General features: G+C 41.0%; 1 long non-coding RNA gene across 2 annotated transcripts; it reads right to left on the bottom strand.

Annotated features, from left to right (window-relative positions):
- Positions 1-2843: 2843 nt before the first annotated feature.
- LOC132660999 (uncharacterized) lies at positions 2844-17984 on the bottom strand. 2 transcript variants are annotated; one of them, XR_013550043.2, is made up of 3 exons: positions 17899-17984; positions 5079-5230; positions 2844-3147 (listed from the first exon to the last, which is right to left on the bottom strand). It is a non-coding gene; the product is annotated as an uncharacterized LOC132660999 (long non-coding RNA). The 2 variants fall into 2 exon arrangements; XR_013550044.2 differs by lacking the exon at positions 17899-17984 and adding an exon at positions 17579-17892.
- Between the last annotated feature and the right edge of the window lie 13 nt (positions 17985-17997).

Below are 17997 nucleotides of genomic sequence, written 5' to 3'. Positions count from 1 at the left end.
AGGAGAAAGGGTAAGAACAATATAATCCTGTCAATAGATGTGTGGGGAAATAGGTACTGCTTACATAAATGGGTTAGAAAAAAGCTTAGGGCAGAAAGCCACCACCACGGGGAGAAAGCATCCGATATTAGCCAGTGAGATGTTGTAAGGGGATCATTAGTAACTTGTTATATCACCTGCAGGAAATTACTTTCCATCTAACACCAATATACTATCGTACTTTGATCACAAACTCCACTTGCCCCCCAGACCCTTTGCTTCATACACACATAAGTTAATGATTACTATCTAATTGCTTTCTTCATGTTCAACCCGTGTATAAGATCTTGTTTTCTTCATGTTCACACATGTATAAGAGCTTGAGTGCTCAATAAATATGGAGACAAAAGCCCTGCTCGGGGCTCTTGTCTCCTTCCAGACATTAACCTCTCTTGTATTCAATTCTGGGTCTGCTCTCTTGCTGGACAAGAGACTCCTAGTCTGGGACATAGATGCAGAAAAAGCATTTGACAAACTACAGCACCCATTCTTAATAAAAACCCTCAAGAAAGTTGGGATGGAAGGAACACACCTTACCATCATAAAAACCACATATGAAAAGCCCACAGCTAATATCATCTTCAATGGGGAAAAACTGAGAGCTTTCCCCCTGAGATCAGGAACACGACAGGGATGTCCACTCTCACCACTGTTGTTTAACATAATATTGGAAGTCCTAGTCTCAGCAATCAGACAACAAAAGGAAATCAAAGGCATCAAAATTGGCAAAGAAGTCAAACCTTCACTTCTCACAGATGACATGGTACTCTATATGGAAAACCATAAAGACTCCACCAAAAAGCTACGAGAACTGATACATGAATTCAGCAAAGTTGCAGGATACACAATCAATGTACAGAAATTGGTTGCATTTCTATACACCAATAATGAAACAACAGAAAAGAGAAATCAAGAAATGGATCCCATTTACAATCGCACCAAGAACCATAAAATACATAGGAATAAACCTAACCAAAGATGTAAAATATCTGTATGCTGAAAACTATAGAAAACTTATGAAAGAAATTGAAGAAGACACAAAGAAATGTTAAAACATTCCATGCTCATGGACTGGAAGAATAAATATTGCTAAAATGTTAATACTACCCAAAGCAATCTACACATTCAATGCAATCTCAATCAAAATTGCACTGGCATTCTTCTCAGAGCTAGAACAAACAATCCTAAAATTTGTATGGAACCACAAAAAACTCCGAATAGCCAATGTAATGTTGAAAAAGAGAACCAAACCGGGAGGCACCACAATCCCAGACTTTAGCCTCCACTACAAAGGTGTAACCATCAAGACAGTGTGGTATTGGCACAAAAACAGACACTCAGATCAAAGGAATAGAGAACCCAGAATCGGACCCACAAATGTATGGCCAACTAATCTTTGACAAATCAGGAAAGAGTATCCAATGGAAAAAAGACAGCCTCTTTAGCAAATGGGGCTGGGAAAACCGGACAGCAAAATGCAGAAGAATGAAACTGGACCACTTTCTTACATCGAATACAAGAATAAACTCAAAATGGATGAAAGACCCAATGTGAGACAGGAAACCATCAAAACTCTAGAGGAGAAAACAAGCAACAACCTCTTTGACTTGGGCCACAGCAACTTCTTACTTGACACATCTCCGAAGGCAAGGGAAATAAAAGCAAAAATGAACTACTGGGACCTCATCAAGATAAAAAGCTTCTGCACTGTAAAGGATAACATCAACAAAACTAAAAGACAACCGACGGGATGGGAGAAGATATTTGCAAATGACATACCAGATAAAGGGTTAGTATCCAAAATCTATAAAGAACTTACCAAACTCAACACCCCAAAAACAAATAATCCAGTGAAGAAATGGGCAGAAAACGTGAATAGACACTTTTCCTAAGAAGACATCCAGATGGCCAAAAGACACATCAAAAGATGCTCAACATCACTTATCATCAGGGGAATACAAATCAAAACCACATTGAGATACCACTTCACACCTGGTAGGATAGCTAGTATAAAAAAGACAAGAAATAACAAGTGTCAGCAAGAATGTGAAGAAAAGAGAATACACCAATAATAAAGCAACAGAAAGAGAAATCAAGGAATCAATTCCATTTACAATTGCACCAAAATCCATAAAATACCTAGGAATAAACCTAACGAGAGAGATGAAAAATGTATACAATGAAAACTATAGAGAGTTTATGAAAGAAATTGAAGACGACACACACAAAAATAGAAAAATATTCCATGCTAATGGATTGGAAGAACAAATATTGTTAAAATGTCAATACTACCCAAAGCAATCTACATATTCAATGCAATCCATGTCAAATAACACCAGCATTCTTCACAGAACTAGAACAAACATTCCTAAAATTTGTATGGAACCAGAAAAGACCCCAAATAGCCAAAGCAATCCTGAAAAAGAAAACCAAAGCAGGAGGCATCACAATCCCAGACTTCAAGATGTATGACAAAGCTGTAACCATCAGGACCGTATGGTATTGGCACAAAAACAGACACTCAGATCAATGGAACAGAATAGAGAACCCAGAAATGAACCAACAAACATATGGTCAACTAATCTTTGACAAAGCAGGAAAGAATATCCAATGGAATAAAAACAGTCTCTTCAGCAAACGGTGCTAGGAAAACTGGACAGCAACATGCAGAAGAATGAACCTGGACCACTTTCTTACACCATACACAAAAAATAAACTCAAAATGGATGAAAGACCCAAACATAAGACAGGAAGCCATCAAAAATCCTAGAGGAGAAAGCAGGCAAAAACCTCTCTAACCTTGGCCACAGCAACTTCTTACTTGACACGTCTCCGAAGGCAAGGGAAACAAAAGCAAAAATGAACTATTGAGACCTCAACAAGATAAAAAGCTTCTGCACAGCGAAGGAAACAATCAGCAAAACTAAAAGGCAACCAATGGGATGGGAGAAGATATTTGCAAATGACATACCAGGTAAAGGGCTAGTATCCAAAATCTATAAAGAACTTACCAAACTCACCCCAAAAACAAATAATCCAGTGACGAAATGGGCAGAAGACATGAATAGACACTTCTCCAAAGAAGACGTCCAGATGGCCAACAGATACCTGAAAAGATACTCAATGTCACTCATCATCAGGGAAACACAAATCAAAACCATATTGAGATACCACCTCACACCAATCAGAGTGGCTAAAATTAACAACTAAGGAAACAACAGATGTTGGTGAGGATGTGGAAAAACAGAACCCTCTTGCACTGTTGGATGGGAATGCAAACTGGTACAGCCATTCTAGAAAACAGTGTGGAGGCTCCTTAAAAAATTAAAAATAGAATTACCCTATGACCCAGCAATAACACTATTACGAATTTATCCAAAGGATACAGGAGTGCTGATTCATAGGGGCACATGTACCCCAAAGTTTATAGCAGCTCTTTCAACAATAGCCAAATTACGGAAAGAGTCCAAATGTCCATCAACTGATGAATGAATAAAGAAGATGTGGTTTATATATACAATGGAATACTACTTGACAATGAGAAGGAATGAAATCTTGTCACTTCCAACAACTGGAGGGCATTATGCTAAGTGAAATAAGTCAGTCAGAGAAAGAAAGGTGTCATATGTTTTCACTCATGAGTGGAATTTGAGAAACTTAACAGAAGACCATGGGGGAACGGAAGGGGGAAAAATAGTTTCAAACATAGAGGGAGGCAAACCACAAGAGACTCTTAAACACAGAGAACAAACTGAGGGTTGATGGAGGGGGCAGGAGGAGAGGGGAAAATGGGTGATGGGCATTGAGGAGGGCATTTGTTGGGATGAGCACTGAGTGCTGTATGTAAGCGATGAATCATGGGAATCTACTCCCGAAGCCAAGAGCACACTGTACACACTGTATGTTAGCTAACTGGACAACAAATTATATTTAAAACAATAATAATACACGGAGATAAATGAAAATGAAAACATAATGGCCCCAAATCTTTGGTATGCAGCAAAAGCTATTCTAAGAGGGAAGTTTTAGCAATACAGGCCTACTTCAAGAAGCAAAAAAAGGGGCGCCTGGGTGGCTCAGTTGGTTAAGGGTCCGACTTCAGCTCAGGTCACGATGTCACGGTCCGTGAGTTCGAGCCCCGCGTCGGGCTCTGGGCTGATGGCTCAGAGCCCGGAGCCTGCTTCCGATTCTGTGTCTCCCTCTCTCTCTGCCCCTCCCCTGTTCATGCTCTGTCTCTCTCTGTCTCAAAAATAAATAAATGTTAAAAAAAAAATTTTAAAAAGAAGCAAAAAAAACCAAAACCTCAAACAACCCAAACTTATACCTAAAGGAGTTAGAAAAAGAAGAATAAACAAGTCCCAAACCAGTAGAAGGAAATATTGAGATTAGAGCAGAAATAAACAAAATATAAACTAAAAAAATATAGAATAAATCAATGAAGCCATAGATGGTTCTTGAAAAGGTCAACAAAATTGATAAACCTCTAGTCAGTCTCATCAAAAAAAGAAAAAGAAAGAGGACCTACATAAACAAAATCAGAAGTGAAAGAAGAAAATCACAACATCACAGAAATACAAAGAAACATAAGAGAGTACTGTATTATGAACAATTACATGCCAACAAATTGAACAACCTAAAAGAAATGGATTTCCCGACACACACAACCTCCCAAACTGAATCAGTAAGAAAGAGAAAATTTGAACAGATCAATTACTAGCAATGAAATTGATTCAGTAATCAAAAAACTCCTAACAAACAAAAGTCCAGGACCAGATGGCTTCATAGGTGAATTCTAGCAAACATTTAAAGAAGAGTTAATACCTATTCTCCTCTAATTACTCCAAAAAATAGAAAAGGAAGGAAACCTTCCAAATTCATCTTATGAGGCCAGTTATTACCCTGATACCAAAGCCAGATAAAGACACTACAAAAAAAAAAAAGAGAACTACAGGCCAATATCTCTGATGAACATAGATGCAAAATCCACAGCCAAATACTAACAAACCAAATCCAACAACACATTAAAAAAAATCACTCACCATAATCAAGTGGGACTTATTCCAGGGATGCAAGGATAGATCAATATTTACATATCAATCAACATGATACATCACATTAACAAGAAAAAGGATAAAAACCATATGATCATTTCAGTAGGTGCAGAAATGCATCAGAAGTACAGCATCCATTCCTGGTTAAAAAAAAAAAAAAAAAAAAACAAAACTTAACAAAGTAGGTTTAGAGGGAACATACCTCAACATCATAAAGGCCATATATGAAAAACTCACAGCTAACATCATACTCAATTGGGGAAAACTGAGAGCTTTCCCCTCAAGGTCAGGAACAAGACAAGGATGTCCACTTCTTACTACTTCTAGTCGACATAGTACTGGAAGTCCAAGTCACAGCAATTAGACAACATAAAGAAAGAAAAGTCATCCAAATTTGTAAGGAAAAAGTAAACATTTCACTCTTTGCAGATGACATGATACCATATGTAGAAAATTCTGAAGACTCCACCAAAAAAACTACTAACACTGATCAATGAATTCAGTATGTTTGCAGGATACAAATCAATATACAGAAATATGTTGCATTTCTTTTTTTTTTTTTTTTTTTTTTTAATTTTTTTTTTCAACGTTTTTTATTTATTTTTGGGACAGAGAGAGACAGAGCATGAACGGGGGAGGGGCAGAGAGAGAGGGAGACACAGAATGAGAAACAGGCTCCAGGCTCCGAGCCATCAGCCCAGAGCCTGACGCGGGGCTCGAACTCACGGACCGCGAGATCGTGACCTGGCTGAAGTCGGACGCTTAACCGACTGCGCCACCCAGGCGCCCCAATATGTTGCATTTCTATACATTAATGATGACGTAGAAGAAGAAAACAACCCCATTCACAACTGCACCAAAAATAGTAAAATAGCTAGAATTAAACTTAAACAAGAAGGTGAAAGACCTGTACTATGAAAACTATAAAACACTGATCAAAGAAATTGAACATGACACAAATAAACGGTAAGATATTACATGGTCATGGATTGAGAGAATATTGTTAAAATGTCCATACTACCCAAAGCAATCTATAAGCTTAATGAAATCCTTATCAAAATACTTAACATCATTTTTTTACAGAATTACAATAAATAATCCTAAAATTCATACAGAAGCACAAAAGACCCCGAAATAGCCAAAGCAATCTTGAAAAAGAACAAAACTGAAGTTATCACAATCCCAGATTTCAAGATATAATCCAAAACTGTAGTAACCAAAACAGTATGGTACTGACACAAAAACAGACATATATATTAAAAGAATAGAGAACCCATAACTATATAGTCAATTAATCTTTGACAAAGGAGGCAAGAATGCACAATGGGAAAAACATGATCTCAACATTGTTGGCAAAACTGGACAGCTACATGCAAAGAATCAAATCGGACCACTTTCTCACACCAAACACAAAAATAAACTCAAGATGGGGCGCCTGGGTGGCTCAGTCAGTTAAGCGTCTGACTTTGGCTCAGGTCATGATCTCACGGTTTGTGAGTTCGAGCCCCACGTTGGGCTCTGTGCTGACAGCTCAGAACCTGGAGCCTGCTTCAGATTCTGTGTGTGTGTGTCTCTCTCCTGCCCCTCCCCTGCTCGCGCTCTGTCTCTATCTTTCAATAATAAATAAACGTTATAAAATTTAAAAAAATAAAGATGGATTAAAGACCTAAACATAAGGTCTGAAACCATAAAAAGCCTGGGAGAGAACACAGGCAGTAATTTCTCTGACAGTGGCCGCAGCAACTTCTTTCTAGATATATCTCTTGAGGCAAGGGAAATAAAAGCAGAAATAAAGTACTGGGGCTACATCAAAATAAAAAGCTTCTGAGCAGCAAAGGAAACAATCAAAAAACCAAAAAGACAACCTACTAATGGCAGAAGATATTTGCCAACGACATAGCTAGCTGATAAAGGGTCAGTATTCAAAATATACAAAGAACTGATACAACCCAACACTAAAAAATGATCTAGTTAAAAAACAAGAAGATATGAACAGACACTTCTCCAAAGAAGACCTCCAGATGGCCAACAGACACATGAGAAGATGCTCGACATCCCTCATCATCAGGGAAATACAAATCAGAAATACAACGAGGTGTCGCCTCACACCTGTCAGAATGGTTAAAATCAAAAACATAAGAAACAACAAGGATTGGCAAGGATGTAGAAAAAAGGGAACCCCCGTGTATTATTGGTGGGAATGCAAAATGGTACAGCCACTGTTGGGAGACCGTACGGAGGAGGTTCCTCAAAAAAATGAAAAATAGAATTACCATACGATCCAGTAATTCCACTACTGGGTATTTACCCAAAGAATATGAATACACCAAATCAAAAAGACATAGGCGTACCTATGTTTACTGCATTATTTACTACAGGCAAACTATAGAAGCAGCCCAGGTATCCACTGATAGAGGAGTGGATACAGAAGATGTGGTACACATAGACACCCAGACACACACACAGACACACACACACACACACACGACTATTATTCAGCCATAAAACAAAGAATGAAATCTTGTCACTTGCAACAACATGGATGGATGTAGAGGGCATAATGCTAAGTGCAGTAAGTCAGAGAGAGACAAATGCCACATAATTTCACTCATATGTGAAATTTAACAAAACAACAAACAAACTAAAAAAGAGACAAACCAAAAAACAGTGTCTTAACTATAGAGAACAAACAGATGGTTACCAGAAGGAAGGTGCATGGGGGCATGGGTGAAATAGGAAAAGTGGATTAGGAGTACACTCACATTGATGAGCACGGAGTAATGTTTAGAATTGTTGTTTTTTTGTTTTCTTTTAAATTTTTTAAATGTTTATTTATTTTTGAGAGAGACAGAGTGTGAGCGGGGGAGGGGCAGAGAGAGGCAGACACAGAATCTGCAGCAGGCTCCAGTGCTGTCGGGCTCTGTGCTGACACAGGTGGGGCCTGAACCCACAAACCGGGAGATCATGACCTGAGCAGAAGTTGGACACTTAACCAAATGAGTCACCCAGGTGCCCCTACATACACCTGAAACCAGCATAACATTGTATGTTAATTACACCGGTATTTTTTTTAAAAAGGTCAGCAGCCTTAAAAAAAAAAAACAAAAAAAAAACCGAGAAGTGTTTAAGGTATATACAATACCTATGATGTGTTGTGAGGAACAGAGGAGGGAGTGACCTGGAAGATAGTTGTTATGAGTTGGGTTGAATTCCACAAAAAGTAACGTTGGAGTCCTAGCTCCCAGTGTTTCCGGAGGTGATCTTATTTGGAAATAGAATCGTTACAGAAAGAATCAGTTAATGAAAATGAGGTCCTACTGGAGTAGTGCGAACCCTTAATAACTGATGTCCTTACTAAGAAATACGGAAATTTGGATATACATACAGGGAGAACACCATGTAACTGACAGAGGCAGAGGTTGAGGTGAGGTCACTGCAAGCCAAGGAACTGAGGAAAGAACCTCAAATCAGGAAGAGGCAAGGAAGGATTCTTTCGTAAATTTTTCAGAGACAGCATGTCCCTGCTGGCACCTTGACTTTGGACTTTCAGCCTCCAGAGCCGTCAGACAATAAATTTCTGTTGTTTTAAGCCACCCAGATTGTGGCATTTTGTTACGGAAGCCCCAGAATGTAATAGGTACAGTACGCATTCGTGTCCTGTGTGTTACAGGGGAGGAATGAATCCCCAAAGTCACCAACTTTGTGTGTAACAATGCTGGCATTGGACGCAAGCCTTCAAATTTATTGTTCTTGTCACTAACCTAGAGACCAGACTAAATTTGCTCTGGCATTCAAGGTCCATTGGGGATAAGTAAAGCAGTAAGTAGATTAAAAATATTTGAAAAAGTCCAGCTCTCTGTCATTGGATTAGCCATTTCCACGTTCTTTCCTTTACCCAAATTTTATAAAGCAAAGAAATCTGGAAATAGTTTTCTCAGCATATAAGGTGACAGTTCAAAAGACGGTTTTCATTCTGTTTCTGATTATTTGGTGACCTAGGTATCTGGATAAACTTCTTCACTAAAAAATTTCCACCCCTGGCTCCAGAGGACTACAGAAGCAAATAAATAAATTCAAATGTTGGTGCTGAGCAAAGGGAGGAAATCACAGACAAGAACTTAGAACTGAGGGGCGTCTGGCTGGTTCAGTTGGTGGAGCATGGGACTCTTGATCTCAAGGTTGTAGGTTTGAGCCCCACGTTGGAGGTACACATTACTTAAAAATAAAATCTTAACAAAACAACAAAACTTTAGAACTGAAAGCCAGCCCACAGGCCAAATTCTTATTGTCTTGGTAGTATTAAAAACCTCAAAGTGAGAATTTTAGAGTGATCTTGGATTAGTGGACTCCCAGGAAACCCAGCAGATGCAAACTAAACTCGCCCATGGAGAAATTCATCCCAAGCTTCAAAGGATGCCAACAAATAGAACCCAATCATCGGTCCATCCTTCTAGGTCTCATTTATGTAGAGGCCACTTTTAGGCAAGAAGGCTTGAGCGAAAGAATGTAGAAAGGGCCCGCAGCAACCACCAGGCTGGGTACAGACAGGCCCATCAGGCGACTCACCTCAAAATATCCATAGGCCCTAACTGACCCATGGGATACTTACAACCAGGCATAGTTACCAAAAAGGGAGAATTCCATACTTCACCGTACCTCCTCACCTTCCTTCCTTAAAAACAACCTCCTCCCACTACCTTGTTTCAGATAGCCTCTCTGCTGTCCTGCCCCCCAGGACATATTCAATAAACTTTTCAATAAACTTTTATTGCCTTTGTTCTGCCCCAGGCGAATCCTTTCACCTCTTGCACCACCTGCTTCCACCTGACCATTGCCCCACATTTGGGGCCCCATCCGATTGAGAGACACTCCGTTTAGACAACACAGTTCATAAGACAATTCTCGACTTGAGTGTTTTTTAAATGTTTATTTATTTATTTTGAGAGAGAGACAGAGCGGGAGAGAGGGAATCCCAAGCAGGCTCTGTGCTGACAGCACAGCGGGCTCAATCCCAAGAACCGTGAAATCATGACCTGAGCCAAAATCAAGGGCCAGAGGCTCAAATGACTGAGCCACCCAGGCACCCCTCAACTTGAGCTTTATAGTGCCATGTTCACATCCCAGAACATGCTGTGGTCTTTTATGCTGTCACCCACAGCACAAACAATTCCCTTCCCCTTCTCGTCCTACCTCTCACCTGACACTGGTGAACTCCCATTTCTCCTTCAAGTCTTAGCTTGACCTGTGAAGCTGCATGGAGTTCCTTAGAGAAAGTCAAAACCATCTCTGTGCACTCTTCTATTCCAGAACATACTTTTTATTTATAACTCAAGTTTCCTCAGGCACCACGAGCCCACGGTTAGGAATGACAACACCTCAACGTTAACAGTTCAAATGTCACAGGGCTGCTCCTTTACCCACTGTCTCTTCCTTTGTTATTTCTGGAAACTTATGGGTGTGCGTCATGGGTGCCTGTGAATGATCCTATGTTCTTCTCTGCTATGGAGTCCATCTAAGGGAGTGCTAAAAAGAAACCACAGGCCCAAAGTGGAGTGTCACTTTTGTGAAGCCCCACCAAGACTTCATACCCAACTGAACTGCAGTCTCGGCCTCCCCCAGGAGTGAAATTTTAAACCAATCAGCCTGGGACTTCCTGGTCAGCATCACTGAGGTCATCTGTGAGGAAGTCAAGCAATGGAGGATAGTACTGCCTGAGAAACAGGAAACAAATGAATGAGCCCAGTGACCGACCCAGTTTTCTGACCTAAGAGAGTTTCTAGGCTGTGGGACAGGGACAGAACCATGGTGGGGTCCAGTGGACTGCCTGAGCTGAAGAGACAGAGTGAGGAGTGTGGAGAGGTTGTGTGCCCTTGGCCAAGTTATTTAAATTCTCTGTGCTTTCAGGGCACCTGGGTGGCTCAGCCGGTTAAGCCGTCGGCTTGAATCAGGTCATCTCACAGTTCATGGGTTCGAGCCCCAGGTCGGGCTCTATGCTGATAGCTCAGAGCCTGGAGCCTGCTTCAGATTCTGTCTGTCTCTCTCTCTGCCCCTCCCCTGGTCATGCTCTGTCTCTCTCTCTCTCTCTCTCTCTCTCTCTCAAAAATAAATGAAAGTTAAAAAAAAATTTTTTTTTTAATTCTCTGTGCTTTCAATTTCTTGGTCTATAAATTGTTCAAAAAAAAAATGCATTTACCTCAAAGGGTCGGTGTCAGCATTTTAACAAGATAATACAAATAAAGGACTAAAATTGGTGCTTGACACTTGTTAAAGTGTTAGTTTTTATTATTATCCAACATATTTGGAATTGGTTGGTTAATTGAAAAAGCTTACTGAAGTGTGGAATCATAAAAAAGAAAGATAAATACACTGGAATAGGTTGCTTGTTTCTCAGTTATCTGCTTTCCCTTCTCTCAGAGTAATTAATGACAGCATCTGAAATACAACCTATGAGTCCCTGCCTCCCGGTATTCGTGTTGTGAAATCCACTCCCTTGAATGTGGACTGGGCCTATGACTTGCTTCTAACAAAAGAATATGGCAAAAGTGATCGAATATCACTTCTGAGATTAAGTTACAAAAAGATTCTGGCTTCCATCTTGCTCATTCTCTTGCTTTCTCCCCTTCCTCCTCTGTTCCAGCTTGCATGTGATGAGCTGCCCTCTGAAGAAGCCCACAGGACAAGCAATCAATTCCTCTGGCAACAGCCAACAAGGACTTGATGGCTGCCAATGGCCTTGTGAGTAAGCTTGGAAGTGGATCTTCTGAGGCTGCTGACAGCCAACAGAGTGAGCCCAGAAGCACTCCTCTCCAAATAGAGCCTTGGCCAACACCTAGACTAAGCTGCATCCAGATTCCTGCTCCACAGAAACTGTGAAGTAAATGTTTCTCACTTTAAGCCGTTACATTTTGGGGCGATTTGTTACAAAGCAATAGTTAACTGCTACAGTTACAGAAACTCTGATTTTAGCTGAACAAACAGACTTCCAGCCGATTTCTACCAGGCTGTTTCTCAGCCTCCCTAACAGTTAGATGTGGCCAGGTAACAGAGTTATAGCCAACAGAATGTGAGAGATGATGTATGGAATTTTCAGACCAAGGCTTTTAAAATGTGGCTATGCAGGTTCCATTGCCTTGCCCATTCCTCTAGATAAGACACAGAAAGTTCTGAAAATAGCAGAACTACAAGATGGAAAAACCTGGATCCCTGAATCACCCTGTAGAGGAGGGCTACCCAGTGGCCAGGATCATCCATTTGAACTATCTGTGAGTGATAAATAAATTTCTATTGTGTCGGAGTCATTATAATTTGGGGGTTTGTGGCCGCAGACAGCCATGCTAATTAACACTTTTATGTGAAAGAAAAGAAAAACTTTTCTCTGGAGTAAATCACTATTACTTTGGGTGTCTGTCACATGAAGTCTAACCTGTATCCTTATCAATATATATGCCTTAAGAATATTATTTTTTGGGAATGCAAGCTGGTGCAGCCACTCTGGAACACAGTATGGAGGTTCCTCAAAAAACTAAAAATAGAACTACGACCCAGCAATTGCACTAGTAGGCATTTATCCACGGGACACAGGTGTGCTGTTTCGAAGGGACACAGGCACTCCCACATTTATAGAAACACTATCAACAATAGCCAAAGTATGGAAAGAACCCAAATGTCCATCCATGGATGAATGGATAAAGAAGATGTGGTGTATATATAAATACACACACACACACACACACACACACACACACACACACAAAATGGAGTATTACTCGGCAATCAAAAAGAAGGAAATCTTGCCATTTGCAACTACGTGGATGGAACTGGAGGGTATTATGCTAAGTGAAAGTATCAGTCAGAGAAAGACAAAAATCATATGACTTCACTCATGAGGACTTTAAGAGACAAAACAGATGAACATAAGGGAAGGGAAACAAAAATATAAAAACAGGGAGGGGGACGAAACAGAAGAGACTCTTAAATATGGAGAACAAACTGAGGGTTACGGGAGGGATTGTGGAAGGGGAGATGGGCTAAATGGGTAAGGGGCACTAAGGAATCTACTCCTGAAATCATTGCTGCACTATATGCTAACTAATTTGGATGTAAATTTAAAAAATAAAATTAAAGAAAAAAAACGAAACCTTGGAATTCTAACTTAGAAAAAAAAAGAATATTATTTTTACCTAGATACGTATTCCCTTGTCATTCTCCAAGGCCTTTCTCTTGAGTATGGTCCGTCTGATTGGAGTTCTTGCACAAACTATATGCCTAGTGCTTTGCATTTGACTTTGTTTCATTTTGTTCAAAGTAGAGACAAGTCAAAGACTTGCAAATCAAATCGAATGCAGAATCCTACCAGACCTGGGGCTTTAAAAAGTCTTTCTAGGGGGCTTGTTGGTGGCTCAGTCAGTTGAGCACCTGACTCTTGGTTTCGGCTCAGGTCATGATCTCACACTTTGTGAGTTTGAGCCACACATCGGGGCCTACTTGGGATTCTCTCTCTCTCCTTCCCTCTCTGCCCCTCCCCACCATGGTTTCACTCTCTCTCAAAATAAGTGAAAAAACTTAGGAAAAAAAAAAGTCTTTCTAGTCGCTCATAACCGCTTTGCCTACACCCAATTCAATAGTTTTTTTTTTTTTTTTTTAAGTTTTAAGCAATTTATTTAAACATTTGTTAATGATGAGAGGGAGAGGAAATGATCGTTGTGGACAAGATATAAAAACAGACATTTATACAATTAGTGTCTTTACATCTTAATTGCACAGTATTAAATTTTGAACATCTTTTCTTTGCCTTTTGATGGAACTATCTTTGCAGTTAAAATGACCCATGTTGAAAAAATACAATCTAAAGCCTTACACAACACAAAAAGTGGAAAATAACATGAATAGCTATTTTTTATTAGCATTCATCTTTATCCCGTCTTTCCAAAGCATTCTTGGTTTTCTTTTTTACATTTTATTTATTTTTGATAGACAGAGACAGAGCACAAGTGGGGGAGGGGCAGAGAGAGCCGGAGACACAGAATCCGAAGCAGGCTCCAGGCTTCCGACACGGGGCTCAAACTCACAAACCGCGAGATCATGACCTGAGCTGAAGTCCGACGCTTAACCGACTGAGCCACCCAGGCACCCCGACCTTCTTGGTTTTCTTAGAAACAGTTTTTTCTTTGCAGACTCAAATTTTATCAATTTGTGTAATTTAGCTACGTAATTATGAGTATGATGGAACTAGATTGGTAACAAACATAACCAACTCTTGCTAAGCATTCTTCTCAACTGGTGGAAGCAGATACACCGGAGTGAACCAAAGTTAAGGCTACTAGCTGTGTAGTACTTTCTTTAGTACTCCCTGAAAGGGCGGGCCTACGCCGGCCGACTCCATCTTGTTCTGTGTCCTCCACCTTGAGTGACTATGTCCCCGACATGACCCCTTTTCCGGGAAAATCACAGAAACCTCCGACCGTGCCTCCTCCCCTTGAGTAACCTCCCGCTCACCCGTTCAAACTTCCTGATCAAAACACGCCCAGCAACCTGCGTAACAGGACTCCGACCCTTCCCCAGCCAATCGGCCGAGGCCACAGCCATTACCTTACCAACTGCCCCTAGACCCCTATAAAACCTTTGTGCTTTTGAAACTCGCGCTCTCACCCTGGTATCTCACCGCTGCGTCGGTGCAGGTAGGGGATTGAGCTCGAGCTAGCTCGAATAAAGGCTCTTTTGCTTTTGCATCGGACTCGGCTCCCTAGTGGTCTTTGGGGATCACGAATTCTGGGCATAACACTCCCCAGGGATCAGCTGCATATTTCAGAAAGAATATTAAAAACGTTAAGTGGACAGTGTTTAGGAAGAGCTTCTACTATATACAATGTGTACTTTTAGGGGAACAGAGACCATAGATTTCATCTACTTTTCAGAGAGAGCTCTGATCTCTAAAATATTAAGTACTATACTAAAAGTTAAAACCTAATCCATGGCACCAAGCTGAGGCCTAAACATCTTCTCTTCCTATATCTGATTTTGGACACTTGTGCATCTACCTTTTTCTTGAATACTCCTTTTCCTCTAAAAACTAAATACATACAGGGGCACCTGGGTGGCTCAGTTGGTTAAGCATCCAACTCTTGGTTTCAGCTCAGGTCATGATCTCATGGTTCGTGAGGGCTCCGTGCTAACAGTGTGGAGCCTGCTTGGGATTCTCTCTCTCCCTTCTCTCTCTGCTCCTCCCTTGCTCGCTCTGTCTCTCTCAAAAAAAAATTTTCTTTTTTTAAACTAAATGCATACAAATAGATGTTTGAGAGCCGGTGACCCTAACTGTTCACCAACAGCATTCAGACCCTAGGGGAGCCTGGGTGGCTCAGTAGGTTAAGCATTCTACCTCTGATCTCGGATCAAGTCATGATCTCACAGTTCATGAGTTCAAGCCCTGCACGAGGCTCTGCACTGACAATGTGGAGCCTGCTTCGGATTCTCTAGCTCTCCTCTCTCTCTGCCCCACCCCACTTGCATGCTCTTGCTCTCTCTCTCTCTCTCAAAATAACTTAAAAAAAAAAAAAAAAAAAGCCTTTCAGACTCTGAATCTCAGTTCAGAATCTTCCAACTAAATGGGGCCCCCTAACTCTGCTGTGGTCAAATGTTCCCCACACAGAGAGACTCTGACCATGCTGTCTAAAGGAATAGCCCTCATCAATTTTGATCCTTTCACCCTTTTGTTTTCTTCGTAGCACTTATGACTGTCTGTTTTACTATCCAGTACATATTCAATGAAAAAATTCAAACTATTCAGGATATTATTTTTGACATTTGTTTATAATTTCAATATCAGATTTCCCAGTCTTTCACGATAGTCTGTCATTTTTTTTTTTTTTTTAATGTGAAATTACTTAAGTGAAGGAGAAAAATACACTGGACTAAACAAACCACACAAGGCGCCTACAGCAGCTGCAAATTTGGAAACTTTGTGCTAGGTCGATGCCTTTTAAATCTGTATCAATACAAGGAAATCTCACTAAAATGAAGCTGAGAGGTCAGCAGCCGGTGCTTACACACCCTAGCACTCCTAGTCCATTGCGGACACAACAGGAAGAGCCTACCTTGCAAGTCCATTTACTTTTGCTATTACTTGACTACCCCAGTAGGAGAAAGGTTTTCCTCTGCCCGGGCAACAGCTCAGCCAATGAAAACCACCATGCTTCCAACTCCCAGTGCATTCCGATGGACTTCCAATTTATAAAAGCCGTCCCACGTTCCCCTTTTCCTCTATAAACTGGCAATCCTTTCACTGGCTCTGTGGATTTGCCTGTGATTTTCCCATTGCTTGCTTGTCCCCAAGTGTAATTCTCTGCTATTCTCAAACAAACCCCCCCTTTTTTTTGTTTGCTGGCAAAATAACTAGCTGTATATTTTTAAGGTTAACAAGCTGCATGTTTATGTTCTCCAGAAACAAAACCAAAAAAATCTTAATTTCAAAAATTAAAAGATGAAATGAGAACAATAACAAAAGAAACAAAGGGGAAGGTATGCGATTTAGAAAGTAGGAGGCGGGGCGCCCAGGTGGCTCAATTGGTTGGTTAAGCATTTGCCTTGGGCTCAGGTCATGATCCCCAGGTGTGTGAGTTGGAGCCCCACATCCGGGTCTCTGCTGTCAGCGCAGAGCCTGCTTTGGATCCTCTGTGCCCCTCTCTGCCCCTGCCCCACTCTCTCTTAATAAATAAACTAAAAAAACAAAACAAAACAAAAGTAGCAGGCAATTGCACAAACCATTATGTTATCATACTGTTATCAAGGCATTATGTTGCACACCTGCAACTAATATACTGTTACAGCTAAAAAAAGAAAATAGGAGACAAGCCACAGATATTGAAAGCAGTATTCACATAACAGGTGTTTATGATCGATGTTTAATAATTTCTCCCCTTACATTGTTGCACTTCTGACGGTCCTATAAGGAAACAGAAATGATTTCCCAAACTTTGTCATCTCCTACTTTCCAGCATTTTTTTTTTTTTTCTATGTATCCCCCTGGAGGGAGCAAAACTGAAGGCCAGATTTTCTTTTGATTGGTCAAACTCATTAGAGCAGTGGTTCTCCACCAAACATTAGACTCGCTTACGGTTTATTAAGACAGATTCCTGCCCGCCCTCCCCCCGCCCCGGGGAAGATTCTGATCCAGTAAGTCTGAAATTTGTATTTCCCCCACATTTGTATTTCCAAGAAACTCCCTGATGATGCTGACACTGCTGGTTGGACTGTGGGAAGCACTACACTGAGGCCCGCAGGAAATTTACAAGGGTGACCACCGCAATTTACGTCTAGAAAAGCAAACTTCGCAAAAAAAAAAAATTTTAAAAAAAGTCAATCCAACAAACAAAAACCCCGACACACTCCCAGACAACAGCAAAGCTCTAGGAAGCCACACATATTCCCGTTCAGTCTGCACAGATTTGCTTTATCGGTTCTATGAAAAGCTTCGTGTCAGTTAAAACACCTACCTAAACTGGTTCAGCCAAACTCCCGCCATTCAATGCTATATAAAAGGGCAGGCTCCCGGCTAAGAAATATCAGCAATCCTCTTACGGATAATCGAGCCTCCTTCACCTGGGTCGAAAAATGCACCGCCTCCCCCCCCTCCCCGACCCGACATTCACCTCAAAGGAAATATCTATTTCCCTCAACGTACAGCATCGGTTTTAGGGATGTTTCCATTAATACAGGAAACCTGATTCGGGCAGGATCTGAGCTACACACGTCAGTGACAGTGAAAAAAAGACAAAAACAAAACCTGAAACTCCACCCGCCGCCGCTGCGGTACCTGAACCAGGGTCCCGCCCTCTCTTCCACTGGGAGGACGAAGGGGGCAGGGCCGAGTGCGCGGCGCCCACGTGACCGCCAAGCGCCGCGCGCAGCCAAG

The sequence above is a fragment of the Panthera onca genome, chromosome D1 (assembly GCF_046562875.1).
Source record: "Panthera onca isolate mPanOnc1 chromosome D1, mPanOnc1 haplotype 2, whole genome shotgun sequence".
Classification (NCBI taxonomy): Eukaryota; Metazoa; Chordata; class Mammalia; order Carnivora; family Felidae; genus Panthera; species Panthera onca.
This window is presented reverse-complemented; position numbering and strand designations above follow the sequence as displayed.